General features: G+C 44.9%; 1 protein-coding gene across 5 annotated transcripts in view; it reads left to right on the forward strand.

Annotated features, from left to right (window-relative positions):
* The window catches only part of Ubx (Ultrabithorax), a 212,123-nt gene that overhangs the window by 153,031 nt on the left and 38,192 nt on the right, over positions 1–20,900 (forward strand). The window contains exon 5 of one of the 5 annotated variants that reach the window (XM_066726512.1): positions 3,174–3,192. The exons of 2 other annotated variants lie outside the window; for them this stretch is intronic. The gene's annotated coding sequence lies outside the window, so the exon portion shown is untranslated. Of the gene's footprint in view, positions 1–2,606; positions 2,729–3,173; positions 3,193–20,514; positions 20,568–20,900 lie in introns of those variants that run through there. 2 more of the 5 variants (XM_066726507.1, XM_066726509.1) reach the window with 2 other exon arrangements.

Consider the following 20,900-nt stretch of genomic DNA (forward strand, 5'->3'; position numbering starts at 1 on the left):
CGTGTACGCAAATGTAGTGAAAATTTAGAGGTAGAAGGGAGTTTGCGATAATAATGGTTGGAGGAACGTATACTGCATTCGTTAATCAGATTCGAGAGCCTGAAGTCGTGGGATAAAATGTCTCTCGCATCCTACAGGACTGTTTTATCTCAACAAGAGTCATCTCTTAAGCACTGTTTAAGCTAATGAGTTTGTTGGGAGCAGGAAAAAAGTTTATTAAATTGATGCAGTTTAGGATTTTTCATCTCTGAATTAGTTGCAGAGGATTTTTAGCATCATTGTAGGAAAAGAAATTTAACTCTTTCAAGTGGGGCGACTGAGGAACGTATCCGTACGGAGCCTTGGGGGGTGATTTATTCGAGTTAATTCCAATTCCATTGGAGCCGCGAGGCAGGGCGGGTGGGCAGAGGGTGGATATTCTTATGCAATTTGCCAGAAAGGTTCAAGAACCCGGGAGATCCCGCAATTTATCTTGCCTTATGTTACGCCGAGCCAAGGCAACGGAAGATAGATGGCGTCACTGCTTCCAACCCCTCCCCATCTCTCCTCCTCACCCCGCTCACTTCACGATCCCCATGCCTCGTACAGACCCTGCGACCACCCCTTCCCCAGCCAATGAGGGACGACCGCGGTGGCCATCTTGGATGGAGAGTTATTGAACGAAAAAGATGAGTAAGAAACTTGTTATGGGGGTGCGTTCTCTCTCCGCGTCCCTGGGACTTGGGCGAGGACTATAGGGCGGGGTGGTTACGAGGGGTTGTTGGCGCTATATTGATCAATTGCTTCGTCGTGCTTTGCACTACTTTCCCGCTATAAAGTACAATACCGACGAGGCGCGATTCCTGCTGTGCGCCAGAGTGAGACTAATTACATAACGATCTCGCTCCTAAGAATTTAACCCCCACCCCCTCCTCCCCCGACATTCGTATTCAAATTACGTCGCGTCAATTTTTGTCCCTCCGCGACCTTCGTCGGTCCTACTATTTTTTCACCGATAAAGATCCTTCCTCGATGATTTTATTTACACCGGTATTACACTCAGCCATGGCTCGAATTTATAGTGGAACTGGGAGAAAATTTATGACGCACGGGTCATTAGACAATTAGTCTATCTATAATTTCCGCTATTTCCGTCTTTTATCAATAATGATTTAGGTTACTCCGTGTACATCCATGATATATCGCTAAGCCGTGATTTGTTAATGGAGCAGGTTATTGTTTATGCGTGGCAAATATTTCATCGAATTTGCTAGGTGTCCTCATTTTTCTCCGAGGAATTTTTATTGCGCTTCGTGATCATGAAGGTAATGCACAAAGGTACACCTAGCGAGCCGGGTATGGGTGGTCGTCGCATTTCAAGAATGCCTCTCGCGTTCCGGGTTTATGAATGCGGCGCAACTAAATTTCACCTTGAACGCCTCGCCATCATCTAATCGCTGCCAAATCAAAGCTTCGTTTCGCGCGAGGCACGTAGGACATCCGTGATTCTTTTCACAATACAACAATTAAAACAACTGCACAGATATATCCGTCCATCTACACTCCTTTCATTTTAAATAGACCCATCGCTGTTTAACGTGTCCTTATGATATTTTTCGCACGAGTGAGAAGAGCGAGGGGGCGATTGCTGATCGAGGAAGAAGCAGTAAAAAAGAGGAAGGATCAACGGAGAACGCGCGCACGGTTTATCTTTGAATCTCCTTTGGGAAAAGCCCGCGTTTTTATCGACAAGGTTCAGGGAACGTGCGTAGGGTGTCGTTAGGGTCGAGGCGACAGAGTCGCCACCTCTGCGAGAGCGGGCGAAACCCTTCCGTGTGGAACCACGTGCGGGCTTCCCCCACTAGTAAAGTGGCGGCTTCGGGGATACTAAGAATGGTTGCGCGCGCGCGCGCGCGCACTCACACTCGGGCAGCCGGAGATGACGGTGGGGATTGCGCGCACCCATGCCGTGCCCACAACGGCGCAGAATCCCATCGATCATTCCAGCGTTTCCCCGTGTTTCACGCCGCCGTGTGTACCGGCCAAAGGTGGAAAGAGAAAGATGGATGAGAGAATTAAGGAGAGAGACGGAGTATGCCGGTCCCCCTCCCTACAGCTGACGTCCACCCATCCGCCCCCACCCCCGAGCTTCCCACCCCTCCCTCGCGAGCCGCGAGTCCGTGACGACTCGGCGGGCAATGCCGACCGACCATCACGAGGCCTACCTTCCTATTATATTTATGTGCCGGCTCGCGAACGAGAAGGTTTATGTTGTCTCCAGTCTGTCTCCTGCCTTCCCTCCTTCGCTCACCTCTTCCTCCTCCTTCCCTCCCTCTACCCCCCTTGAAACTCACGATTTCTCGATCGCTCCGATTCCATCCAACTTTTCCTGCCGCAACCTCATCTCTCCTCTCTTTCCTCCACTCATTTTCCCATCGGTCCTCGACGCAATACCACGCTGCTACCGCAGTCTACGCGATCTTATTGCTGCTGAAAGTGACGGAACTTGTGCAGGTGCCGCTGTCTATCATGTGCTAGATTCACGGATTTTTGTTTTTCTATCCTGCCACGACGACTGCAGCCGGGAGTTCCCCGTGTGCATGTGGCGTTGACAGAGTCGATCGTGGATTTGGCACGTGTGCGTCTATATGTGTCTCCTGTATAAGAGTGCGCGGGTGTCAGTAGCCAATGGGATGTTGGACCGAGCGTCTACCTGCTGCAACGTGACTTTGGCGCGTTGACCCAGCTGGTAACTTTACACTCCGCTCTTTTTTTACCCCCCCAAACCGAAGCCCCAATCGATCGGTAGCTTCGACCCAGTTTAGTCGATCACATTCAAACGTACCACGGTGAAATCCAAACCTTACCATAAATCAATCCCCGTGAACTGTTTTATTGCCTATCGCAAGAATCAAATGCACTTGCGCTAATTAATAACTATAATCAAGTCTGAGAGATTACGTGGGAGCATAATTTATGCGATGAAACTTTTTGCTGTGCACAACGAAATCCCTGCTATTCGCACTAGCTCAGACTCTTACACATGTAAATCACGAATGTATCTGCGTATCTGTGATGGTAGATCGTAAATCAGACTGTATCTATAGTCTGTATAGTATATAGTAGAGACGTATATATATATATATATGGTATAATATGTACACAGTGTAACGGTATGTAATTTATTGTTTCAGGTAAGTGACGTCGAATCGCTCCAGGTCCCAATGCATCCTCTTTTCCTGGCATAGTGTAAGCAAGTCACAATACTATCACGTAACAATGCCACACAGCTTTGTGCTTCGCGAAACAATACAACCAGCAATTGTAACCTTCGTCGTGACGTCACTCCGAGCGTTTATTGGCCGGCATTATTTACACGAGTAATTAAGGCCTGGTTGGTCCAAACTGGTTTAACCGATTGCCGAGCACATCAGCGATGATCCGCCCACCACATTCGAACGGATGCTCTATTCCCCCACTTATGCAATCTATAGGAATTCGTAAATTTGGACCCGCAGAGTGCAGCTGCTCGATATACAATTGTCTCTCTCGAGCGATACTCTCGATAAATACGGGAGATCCTCGCGCGCACCTGGAATACAATAGGCCGAAGCTCGCGTTTATCAGGTGCGAATGTGTTTTTTAATGAGCTCGCCTGTGGACTATTATTGGCCAGCGCGAGTGCAGGTTCCGAGGAATAAAAGTGAACGTTCCGCGGGGAATCTATCGCTGGCTGAGAAATCCTCGTCAAGGCTGGTACCCAAGCGGGCCACACAGCGGCGACTCGTAAAACACGCGGCGAGATTAAATGCTTCATTAATGTGATTAAAGCAAAAAGCTGCTTGAGTAATGAGACGCGGTGAATCATCCTGCAGCCTCCACTCGCTAGGCTCGCGCCTCTATGGCATTCTTATCCCAATGAAAAAACAATCCGTGTACTTGGTCCCTCTCATAAACAAAACTGCAACCCCACGCGACTCTTAAATTTATACAAATTATCTTCCACGTCACTCGAGTCATCTTTTCTCACCGGACAACACCGTGCAGGCATAATCAAAGCACTGAAAAACAAACTTTGAGAAAAGGCTGATATTTTTTCACCACGAGTACATAGGGCTGGAAAATCTTCTGGGCTTATAAGGAGGAGCCGCCATTTGCTAGTAGAATGAAACTGCCAGGTATTTCAGCTGATACCAGCGATAGAGCTGCCAACGCCTTACTATACAAACGTCCTCGTGATTGTATTCAACGCCGGCCTTTCTTTGCTAAACTCAGCGGAGGAACTATGTTCCATTTCCGACTACATCAAGCACAATGACTCCTTAACACAAGCCATATTTTTTATCAATCTATTCATTGGCTGTACAAGGAGAAAAAATTCCAGATAAAAACGCCGTTTGGTTTAGCTCGTGTGAAAGATTGCGGGAGAAAAAGGGGGGGGGGAGGGAGAATTTCAAAGGTTTAACAGCGCAATCACGTGGAGTCGCGTATGAAAAAGAGACTAATTCTCAGCGAGGAGGGAATGTATTAGATTACGGAGAGTAAACGAAATAAAAGGATCGTGAGTGGTTGGCTACTCCTATTAATTCAGCGTGTATTCCAGCTAGATAGTACACGTGTTTCAGTTGGCTGGGAAGGTACAGAGGGCCGTCACTCGGGTGGCTGTCAAGCGCTATCTGAGCTGGGTACTTGACGCAGCTCGCAGGTTGCTATTAGGGCGAGCAGAGAGGCAGCAGCACGGATAGCGCGAGGATCCCGAAGCGGAGGGCGACGTGCAAGGTGCCGGGGCTTGACGTAAAGTGCAAGCAGATGCGATCGGCGATTATGCACTTACTGCGTTACCGTATATAAGCCGGCCTCGTATAAGCCCTTACACCTCTGTGCCGGGCCACGAGAGCAATGCATCTTCCACGTGACATCGGGCCCAGCACTAATCGCGCGACAATCTTCCCCGGACCAGCCAGCGTTGACTGGAGCAGCGCGGACCATCTCCGATACTGACCGAGGGAGTGAGCGAGCGAGCGAGCTAGAGAGAGAGAGAGAGAGAGAGAGAGAGAGAGAGAGAGATGGAACGATAAAGCGGGAGGGAAGAGGCGCGAAGGAGAAAATACAAGTGCGCCGGAAGACTGGACGGAGACCGTGAGGCGATAGAAAAGAGAGACAGAGAATATCGCGGAGAAGAGAAATTGCCCGTGGAAAGAGAGAGAGAGAGAGAGAGTGGTGGTAGATAGCAAGGGGAGGAGATAAGTACGAATGCAAACAAAGTGGGAGGGAGAAAGAAAATTGCAAAGGGAGAATGAAACTGGGAGAAGAACTGTCCGTGGTCCCCGGGGAGCCGATATCTCCTAGCGAACAAACGACAATCGTATAATTAGGTGTCCCAGCAAACACTACACAATATCTTAAAACAAGACACATTGGTCAGCACCTACCGGCGCGACTTCACTTCTCCCTATCGCCACGCATCTGACTCTCAACATACATAAGAAACATAACGAAAAATCATCAGCTTCGCTTTTCTCGTCTCTCCCTTCAGCGATACCAGAATTTATACGGTTTAACACCTGCTCGAGATCTACATCGAAAGAATTTTTTTATTTTTTAGAATTATCCTAAATCCTATATTACATTCTTGTTTTTATATATCGAGTAATGATATATATAACTCGGAGAAATCTTATGGGTCTCAAAACTTTTTTCACTGAAAACCTATACAGCGATATCGGAGTTGGTTAGTTGTTTCTGGCACAAAATCTGAATGGCCTGTTCGCAGCCGACGACGGAATGTGCCAGAGGTATTCCCAGAGAGACCGGTCGCTATACGGTTGATCCCTTTTTAGTTGGAGAACTTTCGGCCTGGACTACACAAAACATTTTTACAACGTGCCCTTTACCACCAGAGTTCTTAACCTAACCTCACCGTGACCTATTCACGTGTCCATGTATACACGCAGCCAGGACGATTTATTAACATTTAAACACAGCGAGCATTATCTGTATTGCGGAAAAATTGATTATTCCACTCGCGTGAGAAAGGAGTATCAAAACGAGCAGTCAGCGATAATATAACCTCCAAACACGTTTTACGTGTCATTGTATATTGCGGACTACAGGCTACATTATCCACCTCGTGCGTTTCGATAAAATTCCACCATAAACAAGTAATATATTACGCAATCGTTGAACAAGTCTGGACAAATGCCTCAATTTTCCCTCGTGTAATTTTCATCGAGATTTTTCAAAGTTATTCGCTCGAATTGTTTTTGAGGAGCCGCGAGGTGGTTTATTTTGATACGTCTGGTAGTGTAGTAAACGGTCGATTCTGAGTATTTGTGTCAAAACAACGCACACCTTTCACCGCTAAACTATATCGGCATGCGGTGTCTGTACGTATGTGTGTGTGTGTGTGCAGCGACAGCGACAAGGCTAAAAGTTGCGCAATTTTGTTGCAAGCAAAGTGTGTAAAGCGAAGGTTCAAACGGTTGCCGGAGAGTCAATAAGAAATTGCGGAAACTGGCAGCTGCAGTGGCGCCCTCTATCATACGCGGAATATGCAGATACGCATCTATCGAACGAGCCTATGCCGCTATGTCGACCGCACGCAGCAAGGAAACCTGTAATTTATTTTCCTGGGCGGCCACTATAGCTCCAATATAATCATTATAATTATTGTCTTCCCCTCAAATGGACTTTGATAATAATCCCTCGTATTTGTTACACCGCTCGATTAGCCGCCACGTTTGTCTGCCGAGGGGCCATTTCTTCGAAACCTTTATTCCTCGATCTCCATTCTACCCTGTGCTTCTTCCTACATTTGACACTCGCACTCCCTATAAATAACGCTTATTCGAATATGTACATATTTTCTATATGTATATATAGTATCTGTATTATTTTAGTTAACCAATGCCTCTCTCTCCACGTTATTATATTGCTGCATTTGTACTTCTCAGTTTTATTTCTCCGAAAGCAAATGACGGTACCGTATTCTTATAATTTCCGGCCGACAATTTATAGCATGATTTATGACCTAATGGAGTATCCTGGTAACAGAGTGCACTGATTCGTTGGAGATTTCGTGGCCGAAAATCGCCTACACATACGCACAATTGAATCGCGTAGATCTATTTTGTGCGTTAATTTGTCCGTTTTTCAATTAGCGAGAGTCGAATAAATTGTTCGCTACGTGACTTTCTAAATTCGTTGCTGTCCAAGCGCGCTCGGACGCATACGAGTGTGTACCAGTGTTCTCTGTATGCGTGTGTCAGTTGGTAACACTGCTGGAAGCAGTTTCCGTCGAAAGGTGGAAAGAGGCGTTCCGGTTTTTTGTCCCACGCCAAGCATAAACCAGTAAACTTGCCACTTCTAATAACGAATACGATAATTTCCAGCCGGCCAAATTCGTCGCTAAAAAATCTCATGTCCTTCGTAGAGACATGTTTTGCGCGCCCCGATGAAAATGATATTTTTCCAATACTGCCGTAATGGCGATTCTTTGAAATTTAACTTGAAAACTGTTCGGAGTGTGCTCGGTGTCTGCCTATCCAAAACAACAATTTCTCGTCGTACACAGGAGGCTTGATTTATTAAAAAGGCAATGATTTCCTCGGATTTGTGACATTGATATTTTATGTAGTATTAAAGGGCCGGTATAGGATCATCCGTGATTTATCCCACGGGCTTACCGCGCCATGATTTACATTGAAACGAAACGAGCAAATGGATTTGGAATAGAATCGATGGAGATTCGCGTGAATCTGGAAGTTGGAAGCGAGATAGGTCCCGATTTTTGAGCTATTGACACACGCAATTCGCGATTCCTGGTATTCGCGGTTGAAAATAATATTCCGTCATTGAGAGAGCGAATGAGGGAAGTTCGTGCCGGCCACCTGCGGGGAGCGTCACGACGCCGCCGTCGCACCGAGTTACGGCTACAAATCACGCGATATGTAATTGCCAGCAGCGACTACGATTTCACGTGGGGCATTTCCACCTCCTCCCTCCATCCTTTCGTCGTACTATACCTCCACGCGTGCATGGAAATCCATAAACATTGATTGCTTCGGCAACTCCGCCATTGAAGACATTTACTCTTGAATTCGCAAAACTTACCCCATCGACTCGCTACTATCCTTCCGAAAGTTTGACCGATTTGCCAAATTTCATTCTCTCCTAATAATAACAAAATTATATCTTTCCTGCAAAGACCCTGATATAAAGTATAGTATATATACTGGCGCAACGGAAAGAATCAACTATAAAGTTGAAATTAGTTTTGTGAAATAGTTGCAAAAGACGTATAGATATAATACTCTTTCGATGAAAAATGCATGTGCGAGAGGGAGGAAAAAACAGGGTGAAGGATAGATTTGTAATGGAATGAAATGTAATTTTTTTGCGAAGATTGCTTGACGAAGAAAATCAACTAATTCTGGGTATTGTGGTGATAAGTGGCCAATGGGATGCGGGAGTATTACCATCGAGGAACTCTCTGGCCTGCGAGATATATTTTCTTACGTGGTGGAAGACAGGTATTACTTTCTCTCCCCTTGTAGCGATTCCTAGACGCGCGATCGGCCACTTCTCGGTTGCTGCTAAAAGCTTTCCCCAGCTATTCGGGTAATTACGGATACACGTACGAACCAACACCCATATGACCTGCAGGGACTTTTATATGTGTAATGGTTTCGAATCGGAGAACACAGCTCGAAAATGAGCCGGAATTGACCGACAAACAATAATAGCCATCACGGAAGTTGCTGGTCCCTCTTTTTAACGTGGAAGGGAATGCTGAGAGGGTGCTGAGTACCAGAATCCTGATGGAGTGGGAGACTCAAGGTCGATTCCATTTCGTTTCTTCTTCTTCCTCTCTCTCTCTCTCTCTCCCTCTCCCTCTCTTATTTTTCAAATACCCTTTTTACTTCTGTTGGCTATGCTTGTCCGAGAGACCCAAAGCTATGTATATTCGAGTTTCTTGGCCCCGATTTCGCTACTTCTTCGACTTCGACGCAGGATAAATTACTCACGATTGAATCGTAGGATTTTGGAGAAAAATCAATCCCATTCTATAAATTATTTCCATAAATACATTTTAATTAAAAACGTACATATATATTGAAATAGTTGATAATTAAACGTTTATTGGTAAGAATTAATGTAACGAGTAGACTTTAAAAAGCGAATAGAAGCCAAGTTAATGCAAATCGCCCTTAATAACTGTAATAACTGAATACACAGTTGCCTTTAATTTTCCTTAATTATAAACTTTTACCGAGCATGGGTTAGCTTAATGCGTAAATTCTTGCGTTGATCGATTCAAGTAGCGGAACATTCTCAGTTACAGTCTTATTATAATTTGCATAAAGTTGCGGTTACGCGAACACGTGTCTTATTGCGACGAATTATTAACTGTCCGATTATATAGCGCGCCGAGAAAATTTCAAATGACTACGTCTAGTGTTGATTTTCGTCGTTTCCCTGCTTGAGACGAGCGAGGAGAAAATGGTGCGAATTTTTTGCCACCGGATAGACGCACGATACGTTGATTTATCGTCGGTGGAGTAATTAATCGAAGTGTTTAAGGGAATAATTTATTGCTTGACTTTTTCAAAGCGAAATAATTGAGTGAGTGAATTATTCGTTGGCTTGGTCCACCAGGGCGTCCGCGCTCTTCGATTTTGGCCCTCCTCGCGTTCCCAGCCGAAGCTGCAGCCATCCCATTAACGTCGGGCTTCATAATCTTGCTGCAGTGTTTCTGCGCGTCTCGTACGTTCCGTTAGCTCAAACTAGTCGGCCGGCCGCAGCCTGAGAGAGAGAGAGAGAGAGAGAGAGAGAGAGAGAGAGAGAGACCGGTGCGTTACGTCGTGGATGTTTCGCAAGAGTTCCACCGTCTTCCACGACCTCACCGATCGATCCCGATGCAATCGCGAATAATGGCTCGCAATTTGCACTACTCCCACTTTAATTACGTCGCTTCTTTCAACGTTTAACCATCAACGCCGAGCCAGCTCCGAGTCTACCATTAATATACACTTTTAATTTCGCCTCTTTCCTGCCCTCAACGCCATCCTTGTCTCAACTTCGTATAGAAAATATACATAACATCACGATATTTCCATAGTCTCTTGGAATTCTTTCTAAAAATGTATTGAAATATATTCAGAAAGAACTCGGACAAGAAATAAATGGTATATATAAAAATCCTTTGATGATTTTTCTTATACGCTTTGACGCATTTACTGCTCATAAATAGTTTATAATGTTTCTCGGATTGAAATCAGTGCGAAGATCTCAATTATGTGGCAGATGTTGATTAATATTGTCCAGTGTTTGTCTTCGTGTACATGGTATATATAATATATACTATAGTGTCGTTCCATTTCAATTTTTCTTTTCCACTCGTCCGAACAAAGAAAGGCTGCTCGGTACGTATTTTACAAATATCGCTTAAATAAAATTGTATAAGACAGTTTAAATAATTGACGTAATTGAAAATTGTCCAATCACTCATTGAAAGTCATGGTATAGTTAGGAAATAATCGTTATTGGTAAGAAAAAAAAATGAGCTTGGGGTATTTGTCGATGGGTAAAAAGGTGGCAATAAATCTAGCGAGACCGGAGACTCAATAATTTTTATCGTCAAAGTAAGAAAAGCAGACTGGCATGCGTGTCTTGGAAGGAACTCGTTGCAATTTGTTCTTGCCTCGCGATCGGGTCGGGTAAATCGAGTAAAAGAAGGAGAAAAGTCAGGAATTGCGTTCTCGGGAAGAGCAGAGCTTACATCCCCTTGGTCGAACATCTCGAATGCTTACATCTTTAAATAGATCGCGAGAATCCCAGGAACAAGAGGACTATCGAAAGGTACGTACGTGGGATTGCAGGAACGCAGGGAGACAGCAGGAAGGCAACTTTGCTTTTTCCTACTTAGATTCATTCCCGTTCGTTGCCTCGACTGTAAATCAACTTGCGCATTCCCCAAGTGCCTCGGAAAAATTCCACTTTTAAGCTCCGCCATATTTAAATGGGCCGCGCCAGCCAAAGTTATTGCGCAATTTGAATTTTACCGCAACAATTTTTCAGAAATAAATAAGACTGATCAGGGTAGAGACGTAGAATGATAATTTGATGGATCGCTCGGTTATTGGAAATTGCCGGTGGAAGGGGGTGGAGTTAGATGAGACTAGTGCAATTTGTGGACCCCGTGGGTGGCTGCTAGGTTCTTAGTCCAGCGTGCAGGATTGGTCCGAGTTCTGACAGTTGACGGATGATGAGGCGGCCTTCGAGACCCTTTACGCCCTCGGCGCGGTTTTTGCCCAGGAACGAACCTCAACGTCCATTATTCGCTCCAGCCTCGAACCAAAAAAACCGCAGGCATAACGGGATTATTAACTGAAACAGCCGCATAAGTCACACGTCTCTTATTCTTTCTTGCAGCCCCCTACACCGTTTTTTCATTCCTCCTCTTATACCTTTTTTTCTTCAGCACGCTTTAACTCACCCAATCGAATCCCGCGTTGTGCCCGCCGCCTGCCAGTTGTTGCTATTCCGGGCAATCGTAGATCCACCGATGATAAGTTCGGCGCGCCAAAGATTTCCATCTACCGACAAAACCTGGAAAGTGAACAGGTAATTTATTACTCGTTACATATTTTTCTCTATTCGGAATGTACGTTCTGCTTTCGTACATAGACAATTAGTTTTTCCTCTCGAAACTGTGGATTAAACTTACAAATTTCGCAAGAGATCCGGCTTTTACTCTGCAACATATCCCCTTGGATATTCATCATTTCCGTTGCCACTTTTTAGACAATTTTTTGGTATTCCCCTTGAAGTTGAGATAGGAGATTTTAATGACCGAGTAAGCATCGAGGGAGAAAAATGATTTCCGTATATGTTGCTGGCATTTTATCGGATTTCATGTGAGATATGGTGGCAGGCTTGCATGCGGGGCGCGACTTGTCGATGCTAAGTTGAAGATAAGCGGCTCCGTAAAGCCGATGCGGATCTAGCGAGACTTGAAAAGTCCCGGCGTTTTGCACCCAGATCCAAAGATTCGCGCGTATACTGTCGCCTTCTATCTCAACGCGAATCTCGCGAGGATTACGAATATCCAGCAATGCGGAAAACTGGCCGGGCACGCTTCTTCCACTCCAAGGATTAGCAGAAATTTGCTTGGAATATCAGAAATATTTTTCGCCCACATTTTTTCATATAATTGGACTTCAAACAGAACCGTCAATTTTTCTCACTCCGCTATTATCCTCTGCACTCCTAAACTCTCCTCCAACTTGATTTCAAAGTATTTTTCTCAGCCTAGAGCAGCAATTTGCGAGTAGATATACCGAAGTACTGAAGTGAAATTTAGAGGATTTCTTTTTGGACGTGAAAAATACTCGAGTGAAAAAGCAGTTAAAGCCTGGAAGTAAATTAATTCAGGCAAGTCACTATCCACGTGGTTCGTAGTAGGGGCATCCAATGTGCTTCAGCTACTAATTAGGGTAATTCTTCAAGTTTATCACGCTTCATGAAAATACCGAGACGAGATTTCATTCTACGGTTTCGGGCAGGTTCATGTGAGAAAACGAACTCAACATTCTCGTGCTTGCGGCGATTAAATCTTTTTTTTGTTCACTGCACGGATGTGGCCGTGAAACAGTTATGCGAGCTAATTGGTCACCAAGCACGACTATCCTTCTCCCGTGCTTGTATCGCCTCTCGTTCTGCCGCACAGTCCGGTGATTCCTTCTTTTTCGCCAGATCACAATTTCCTGCAGCATGAGTTACAGCCCGTGCTAGCAGTATTACTACCTGTCCAAGGGCAATCGTTTATCATCCCATCTTCCAACCATTTCATCCCAAAAATGGCCGAAAGCGTTTCATTTTCTGAAATTGCCTTTTACCGCAAAATGACGCGCAGTACCTTTTTTTTTGCAATTAGTCAAAAAATTCGCTCTATGAAGATCAAGTTTTTGGAATTGGTTAAAAATCTGCCTCGAGCCATTTTATGAAGAATCGTATGTCTGATCGATATTGCCTCGCCGTTCCATTACGCATTACGGATTAGCTCGAGGGAAAGCTAAACGTGGCCGATCTTTCTAATAATAGAGCTGGCATCTTGCTCGTAAGACCACCCAAATGATCGCCAGGCAGGCCGGTGGCCCTGATTGGTATTGCTAGAACGACACCAGTGTCCATGGTGGGTCGATGGTGCTGATTGATAAGCAACGCCACGCGCCGAAGTTCTGCAGACAAATCCGATCGCGGAAAAGGCGCCAGGACCCTCAAGGCAAACCTGCGATTCATTCCTTCTCAGCCAAGAATAGACAAACGCCCAAAGCAACGCGTGAATAGCAATCTTCATACGGCTCGTATCAATGCGCAATGTAATCCATACGAAAATACCCTAAAAATAGCCTCGAAACTCTGCGTTGACTCGACTGAGACGCTATTGCAGTATAGGATTAAAAAGATGTTGAATATCCACATTTTCATAAAGATTTTTATACTTACCAATACTTACCCCGCGGACGAATTAATTCCCCAGCTATAACGCCAATACTCGTTGCAAAGTCCGACGCGAGAACGTGGTGAGGTTTGGCACAGGCGCAGATGGTAGGTTTCTTCCCGCCATCGACGATAGGGCCACCTAGGTAAAATTCGGGGAAGCTTCGCGCAAGTCGTGTTACGCAAAAGCTCGTCAGATGGCGACCGGGGTTTCCGAGCCGGCCGATGCTTTTAGGAGCTATAGAGCAGCAGCTGCTGCGGTGCTGCCATCCCCGGCGAGACTAAAAATTCCTGGCGGTACTGACCTGCGCGTGTCCCGCACCATCATAACACAGCCAGCGCTATGGTGGCCGAGATTTATGGCCCGTATCATGGCGCGGCATCTAAACGATTATTTGCCGTTAAACGTAAACGGCTTATAAAAACGATCCTGCATAATAGAGTAAATACAGCCTCGGCGCTGGCCCGTTGGATTTATAGATCCACTTTAATCAATGTTACGAACTCACCACTGGCCAGAATCTTTGACCTTGTAAATACAATGATTTTCCAATTAAATTTTTTTTTCACCTTTGATAATACGCCTTTTCTTTTCTTACTTCGTATTTTAGATTAGTTTTTTTACTATATCTATATATAATGATTCTTATATGTTTTTGTTGCGTTTACATGTACTGTTTGCGTTAGTGCACTTTGTTTAATATCAGGTTTGCCTTACGAGAACGAAGCTTCGTCGGTTTCCTGATTTATCGCAGGTAAATCAGTCTCTCTGGGTATCACGCTCGGTCGACTAATGATTATTGAACAAATACAGGTTTTCTCGTCTTTCTTACTTTGTTTATAAATGAAGTCGAAGGTCTTTTCCGTACAACTATAATTTATTAAGCAGATACGTCATCGTCCTGTTTCGATAGTCCTACGTTGTTTCCCTCATTCAAAGACCGAAGAGTGAATTGCTGCATTTGAATAACAAACGAAGTGCAAATTTGCATACCCCGCAGCCGTTTAGAGTTCAACGAGTGTTTGTATGTATATATACAGATACGTATATATATAATACTATATATTATATTAATGCACTTGCATATCACGCCATTACACCAGCATTTCCGTGATAAAACTAATTTTCTCTAAACGTTATAAGTTGCAAATTAACGCAGTTTATCATAATTCTCCGTGGCTATAAAGAAATAATTGTCGTATAAACATTTAAATTTAAACGATTATATTCTCTAAACTAGATTTGGAGCTAGTACTTTTGGTAGAGAGAGAGAAAGCTCTTAATGTTCTATTCTTATACATCTCGCTGGGACAGTCTTGGCATGATGGTGCGTGATACTATCTGTCTTTCTATTTCTCTCTCTCTCTCTCTCTCTCTCTCTCTTCCGTGAAGAAGATTTTAATTAAGCCCGCCCTTCCAATGTCGCTTTGATTGGCCGAGCTAATTTGGTTCGTGCAAAATTTAAGGTTTCTCACCAAGAAAAGCTATCGGATCGTCTTGAATTTAGCAGCGAATGCAAATATTTTCAAAAAGTTTATTCGCTTTTTACAATAACTTTTTAGGAGATGAAGCTGTCACATTTTTAAGGGAGTAATTTTTTCAAGTGTCTTCGTGGAAAAGTTTTTCTTTTTTGGAAAGGGAAGAAATGGAGTTTTACGGGTTCACGAGTTAATCAGGAAGTTTTTTAGGTTCTTTCCCTTGTGGTTTTCATTTTCTTGACCGTCCTGCCGACTTTTCCGTCTATCATCATGGAGGAACATTTGGGCTTGGAAGGTTAAAAGGGGGGAGGAGCGGCGGCAGACGTCAGGGGATGACATCTAAATCTCCCTTTTCGTTTCACGCTGACTGCCCGCCCTTTTGCTGGCTACGCTTAGAGCCACAACTCCCTTTCCTTCTCTTCTACCTTCGAGGGGTGTTTCTACGGTACACTCACTCACAAAATCCATACCGTTCAGGGCTGTCCATTACAGCCTCGAATACTCCATAACTCAAAAGTCACTAGCACGAAGTTCCTAAATTTTTCATATTTCATTAACCCTCCATTTGTTTTCAAACCAATTTTATGTCTCAAGTCACAATTGATGCACGCTTTAACGAATTTCAATTCCAATATCTTTAATGCGCCAGCATCTTTCATACTCATCGATCAATCGTACAAATTGCCTAAAATTGGAATTAAATTTTATCGAAAGACAAAGATAAGAATATACCTTGGTACGTGTGAAAGGAGTGCGTGGTGGGGGTGTTGTTTAATCGTGTCGATTGGACGGGGCAAAGCTCACGGTCGACCCAGATTTCCTTTTTCAAGGTTACGGTAAGTTCTAAACGATCAGTTCCGTTTCACGTAACCTGCCGGGGCAAGGAGAGCTTTATATTTTTATGGGAGTGAAAGTTTCTGCGCTTCTAGGGTCGCGACCGTGAGGATATTTCAAGTCCCTAGTTTCTCCTGAATCCGGAAAAACCAGGACAATACCCAGCCAAGTTTCACTTCCCCTACTACGCGTTCGTGGAAAAACCACATAGACCGGACCAGCCAAAAATTTCACAATATATAATATAAATATACGTATATATATATATATATATATATATGTAGCATAAATGGAAGAATACTGGGTAGAGCGAATATATCGAAGATATTCATGCTTCGAGAATTTTTAGTAAAAGCAATAAAAGCGTTTAAAAATATAAGACTCTAGGCATGGAATAGGGGTTTGATCGACAAACGCGAAATTTCTGGCAGAATTTCAGCGAAAATTCCGTGGAAGTTTTATCGGCTGGAATTCGTGTATGAGGACGGGGAGGGTGAGGGTGGAAACGTCACATCCGTGAGTTTCCACGAAAAGAGAGAGAAAGAGGATAAAAAAAAGGTGAGAGAAGGAGAGAGGAGGAGGGTGTGGTGTTGGGAGGGAGAGAGGAGAGTCGCCGGGGATTCTGCACGTGTGCAGCGCCGGATTCAGCTGCCTCGTTCGGTTCACGAATGAATTATCGCCCATCGGGCTGCTCTTTCATTTCCAGTCCACGCGGTGGCTCTCGTATCGGTCGAGCCTGCCGTCAGCAACGCTTTTTCCCCACCCCCGAAACTCTTCCCCGACCTCCCTCCCTTCCCTGCCTTGCCTCACCTCACCTCCATACCAATACTTTCCCACAGAAAGATATCGCCTACCCACACCCCCCCCCCCCACCCCTTCCACTCTCCCCATTCTTCTACTACTTATTCCTATATCTTCTCTCTTTTTTCATCTTCTCCTTTTTCTCCTCCATCACCCCCCCCCCCCTCCTCCTCTGTACGTACCAAGACAACGACGCCGGCCGGACTCTGGCAACTGGCACCAAAGCACAACAGCTGTGATATTCACGGCACCCGCCACGTCTCCGAATCCTCTCGCGTCGGATCCAAGTCTGAATAAAATTCTAAATGCTCCCGACTCCGCATATTCTCCGTCCAAAAGCAACTCGAGTCTATATACCGAGCATCGGACTCCATCAATTACTTCCTCGCATTTTTCCACCGATTTCTCTCATTTTTCTACAACTCGTATTATACTCCATTACCCCGGGCCGAATCTAATTTGGGTCGTACGAGAGATTTTTTTACCTGCTCGCTGTGTTACGTAATTTTATTTTGCTAAAAGTAGGATTTAATTGAATTCGGTTGTTCGGAAGAATTTTTACCTGTGATCTATATTGGCCGGAGATTCCCGTTCCAATATATCTTCTGCCGCAATCTCTGTCCTTGTTGGAGCTGGCTTCACAAAGGAATTTCTAATAATCCCTTCGTAATCCGACGGTGAGCAATTTTCTACTTTGATAGATTTTATTTTCACTCTGCTCGTTCGGTCTCTCCTCACCTCGACGCTCGCTCCAAGATTTATATGTATTTTATATTATACGTTTTATTCGCGCTCCCTTGGCTTTCGTTTTGCGCGAAAATATTTCGCTGCTGAGTAATAGTTTCTGCCTAAGGATTTGGCGGATGTTTGAAATGCCTGAAGAGGCAGAGTTATAAAGAGTTCGTGTAGAAGGAAAGTTTGACTGGTAAAGCGATGAAGCGTGAAACTAAGAGGCAGTAGGATTAATCGGATCGGAGGAGGGGTGATGGGGGGGGGGGGAAGAGAGAAGGTCGAAGGACGGACGAGAGGGAGTCGTGGATGCAATCAATTGGGTGTTTTCGTTTTGAGGGTCGACGCAATCGAAGAGGAAAGAAGGAAGGAAGGCCGAAGCAGGAGGGTAAATTGGAATTCCGCGATGTGTCGACCGTCGGGAGAAATGCTGGTGGCCCAGGGGCGGCCAGAGAGGGGGTGGCAGGAAACTGGGGAAAACGGATAGAAGCCGAGTCGCAGCGAGCAGCGAGGAATATTTACTGCCATCTTCTCTACCACTTACCCACAGATTCACTGCCGGAGTTGTAAACACCTCTTAACTATATAGAGATAGTATCTCGGTCCCCCCTTGGCTTCCCTACTCTTTACCCTAAGCTGTTTCACCGCTGCTTTATATCCAAAATATTATTAATTTCATCATTCCAGCAGCTCACCGACATTCGCTGATCAAATTCCCGAATTATTTCCGTGAGAATTCACCAGAGATGAGATTTCACAGAGAGAAACATTTCCCGCGAATTAATCTCGCTAGGTAAGCTTATTGCGAGGAGTAAACAAACCGTTAGAAAAGATTCATTAACGATCCTTATTTAGCACAGCCAACGATCATTTTTATGTTGGCGATTAACGCATGGTTGCGTGCCTCCGTAATTCTTCGATTAGCGGCTCACTTGAGCAAATTGTTTCAAGTATTTATCAATAGCCGAGTCAATATCTGCTGTTATCCGAAGAAATTTTTCTTTGGCCTTGTCGTCTTGGCTTTTTTACCACACAAGGAAAATGATATAATCCCGCAGTATCGATGAGCTTGACTCAATTTCAGAACCGGTTGCCAGCAGTTCCAGTTCGTTTAACCTAACTCGACTGATAACGGCTTCTAACATTAGTATACACTCGAGCAAATCTCGTCTCTCGCTTATGGCGAGAAAAAACGGATTTTTCTGCTTTTTATACCCAAAGATTGTATATACTTTTATGCAGCTTGTATAATGTTACGGAAAGCTCGGTGATGTCAGCAATAAGGAAGGTATAATACTTTCAGAGAAATGAATTTTCGGAGGGATATATAACGATGCAACGGTATAAAAAGAAATGTCCCTAGTACATTTTAAAATCGAGTGGAATAGATCGAGCGAGTGAATTCGAAGGATACGTAGTGTCGAGTCGAGAATCCACGAAGCAATTCTGCTGTAGCTGAAAGAGAGAGAGAGAGAGAGAGAGAGAGAGAGAGCGGGGAGGATATAGCGGGAGGTGGGAAGCAGGAGGTCGGGTCGAGTTTGGAGGAGGAAGGATCTGAAACAGCGGCTGATGCGCGGCCTTGCGGAGACGTGGAGATGTAGAACGAGAGAGACAAATAGAAGGAGACGGTGAAACCCACTAAATCAATACTCTGCCATCGCTCCGACTCCGGTTCATCCCCTGGTTCCCCTCGGTGGGCCCAAGCTTCCACCCCCCGTATCCCGACCAAGCCCCTCGGCAACCCTCCAGCCTTCTCCATCGCTTCTACGTTCTGTCCGTGGCTCATGCCACCCTTCCTTTCACCCCCCACGTCACGCTCTCCAACGAAACTTCCACGGCTACTCCCGCAGAGAGTTCCCCACTACAGCTAGGATTCCTCCATACAACCTACGACCTAACCTTATTTTCCTCAATCTTCCCAAACTCAAAATTCCCACCAACTTCCATCTTTCCACTCCAACGATATTCCCCATTATATATAGTATGTACATTCTCCTAACCTCCACTGTTGTTTCTCTCAACGAGTGTTATTCGAACAATTATCTTGGGAGAAGGAATCGCATGGTTTGGATGAATTTATTTTTATTCACGTACTCGGAGCCTTTTTTCTCGGACGTTTGCTTTATTTGGCTGAGCGAGTTAATCTTTTTTCGCGAGACGCTAGAGACGAAGTCATTAACGGCATCAGCGTGGCTTGTTTACGGTGACGTTTCTGCGGCGGTCTCCGATTAGTAAATAAGAAAGACTGCTTCACTCTTCTCTTCTCGAAGCGAGTATCAACTCCTGGGGAGTCCAATTACACGGCCGGCGGCTTCTGCTTTGTTTCACGGCCGCTGCCCGCTGGTCGACGTTATTCTTCCCTCCACCCCTCCTCCTCTCCGCAGTGCTCCTCTCTCCTCTTTTGCTTCTTCGTCTCCTTTTCCCTCCAGCGCGTCGCGCAAAGCCTTTTCTCTCTGTCCCCTCCATCACCTGCCCACTTCCGTTACCAATCCTACCGATTTTAGCCGGGCACCGGCACTACGCAACTTTCGTCCCGTTAATTTCTAGCGCTCACCGCGAGCCAATTACGGACTCCACTGAATTTAGCAAGCCCTTTAGTCCTCTTAATTACCCACCTACGAGGATCCGCAAACTCACCTCCGAACCCACCAATCTCATCCGAAAATCACGAATTTCTCCGTCCACATTTTTCCATCCCCCTCCTTCCCTACAATACGCAACTATCGATTTTTCCCAATGGGAATGTTCTTTCCGGTCGTAAGGTTGTTTCTGTGCATGAAAAACATGTCACTGGCGGAAACACGCGTCGACCGAATATCAAACGGAATAATGTAAAACGTGCAAAATTGCAAAGAATACGCTCGGGATGTTCCGTTTCGTCCGATTCCCGGTGTAAACAATGGGGCTGCTGGTTTTTTAATTAAAGTATGGGGGCGAAAGAGACACGCGTGGTACCTCCAAAACACAGATACAACGAAGGATTCGCTGTGTGGCTCTTAACGGGCGTTAATAACGTCTGCGATTTCGCTGTAATTAATATTTATAAAGCATTGCGCTCTTTAATCGCACATTTTGCGTCGCGCTTCTCGCGCGACTCTATTGTTTACAGCGCATATAATAAATTGCGCTGTTCAGTGTTAAATCGCCCAAGTCCGTATTATTAATTGCCATTCTATTTTAATGTTGCAGGTAAGACCCTTTCCAAGTCTTTCTTGCTTCTATCGGCGCCAGACTGTCACGTGGTGAGTTCAACCGCCAAAATTTTCCGTATGGACTGCAGAAAGCTATACACACAAAAAAACACACACACAGTACCATTATTATATATTAGTGAGACACAGAGCAATATTAGGAAAATATTTATTTATAAAATTGTCGAATAATAATAATAGCTTAAATACAGGAAATTAATGGATAGTATTTTTTTGCACAAATCAGGGGGAGGGGGGTGGTAATTTTATAAAGCAGAGAGAATAGTTGCGGAGAAACTTGGAGCTTATTTCGGGGTTCGTTACAGGTGAGCGTATAGCTGGGATATTGGCCAGCCGTGAGCCGGGAGCCGTGTACGAACGGTG

This window comes from Prorops nasuta, unplaced genomic scaffold (assembly GCF_024137725.1).
Source record: "Prorops nasuta isolate Cenicafe-Biocafe unplaced genomic scaffold, Cenicafe_Pnas_1.2 PNAS00004, whole genome shotgun sequence".
NCBI lineage: Eukaryota > Metazoa > Arthropoda > Insecta > Hymenoptera > Bethylidae > Prorops > Prorops nasuta.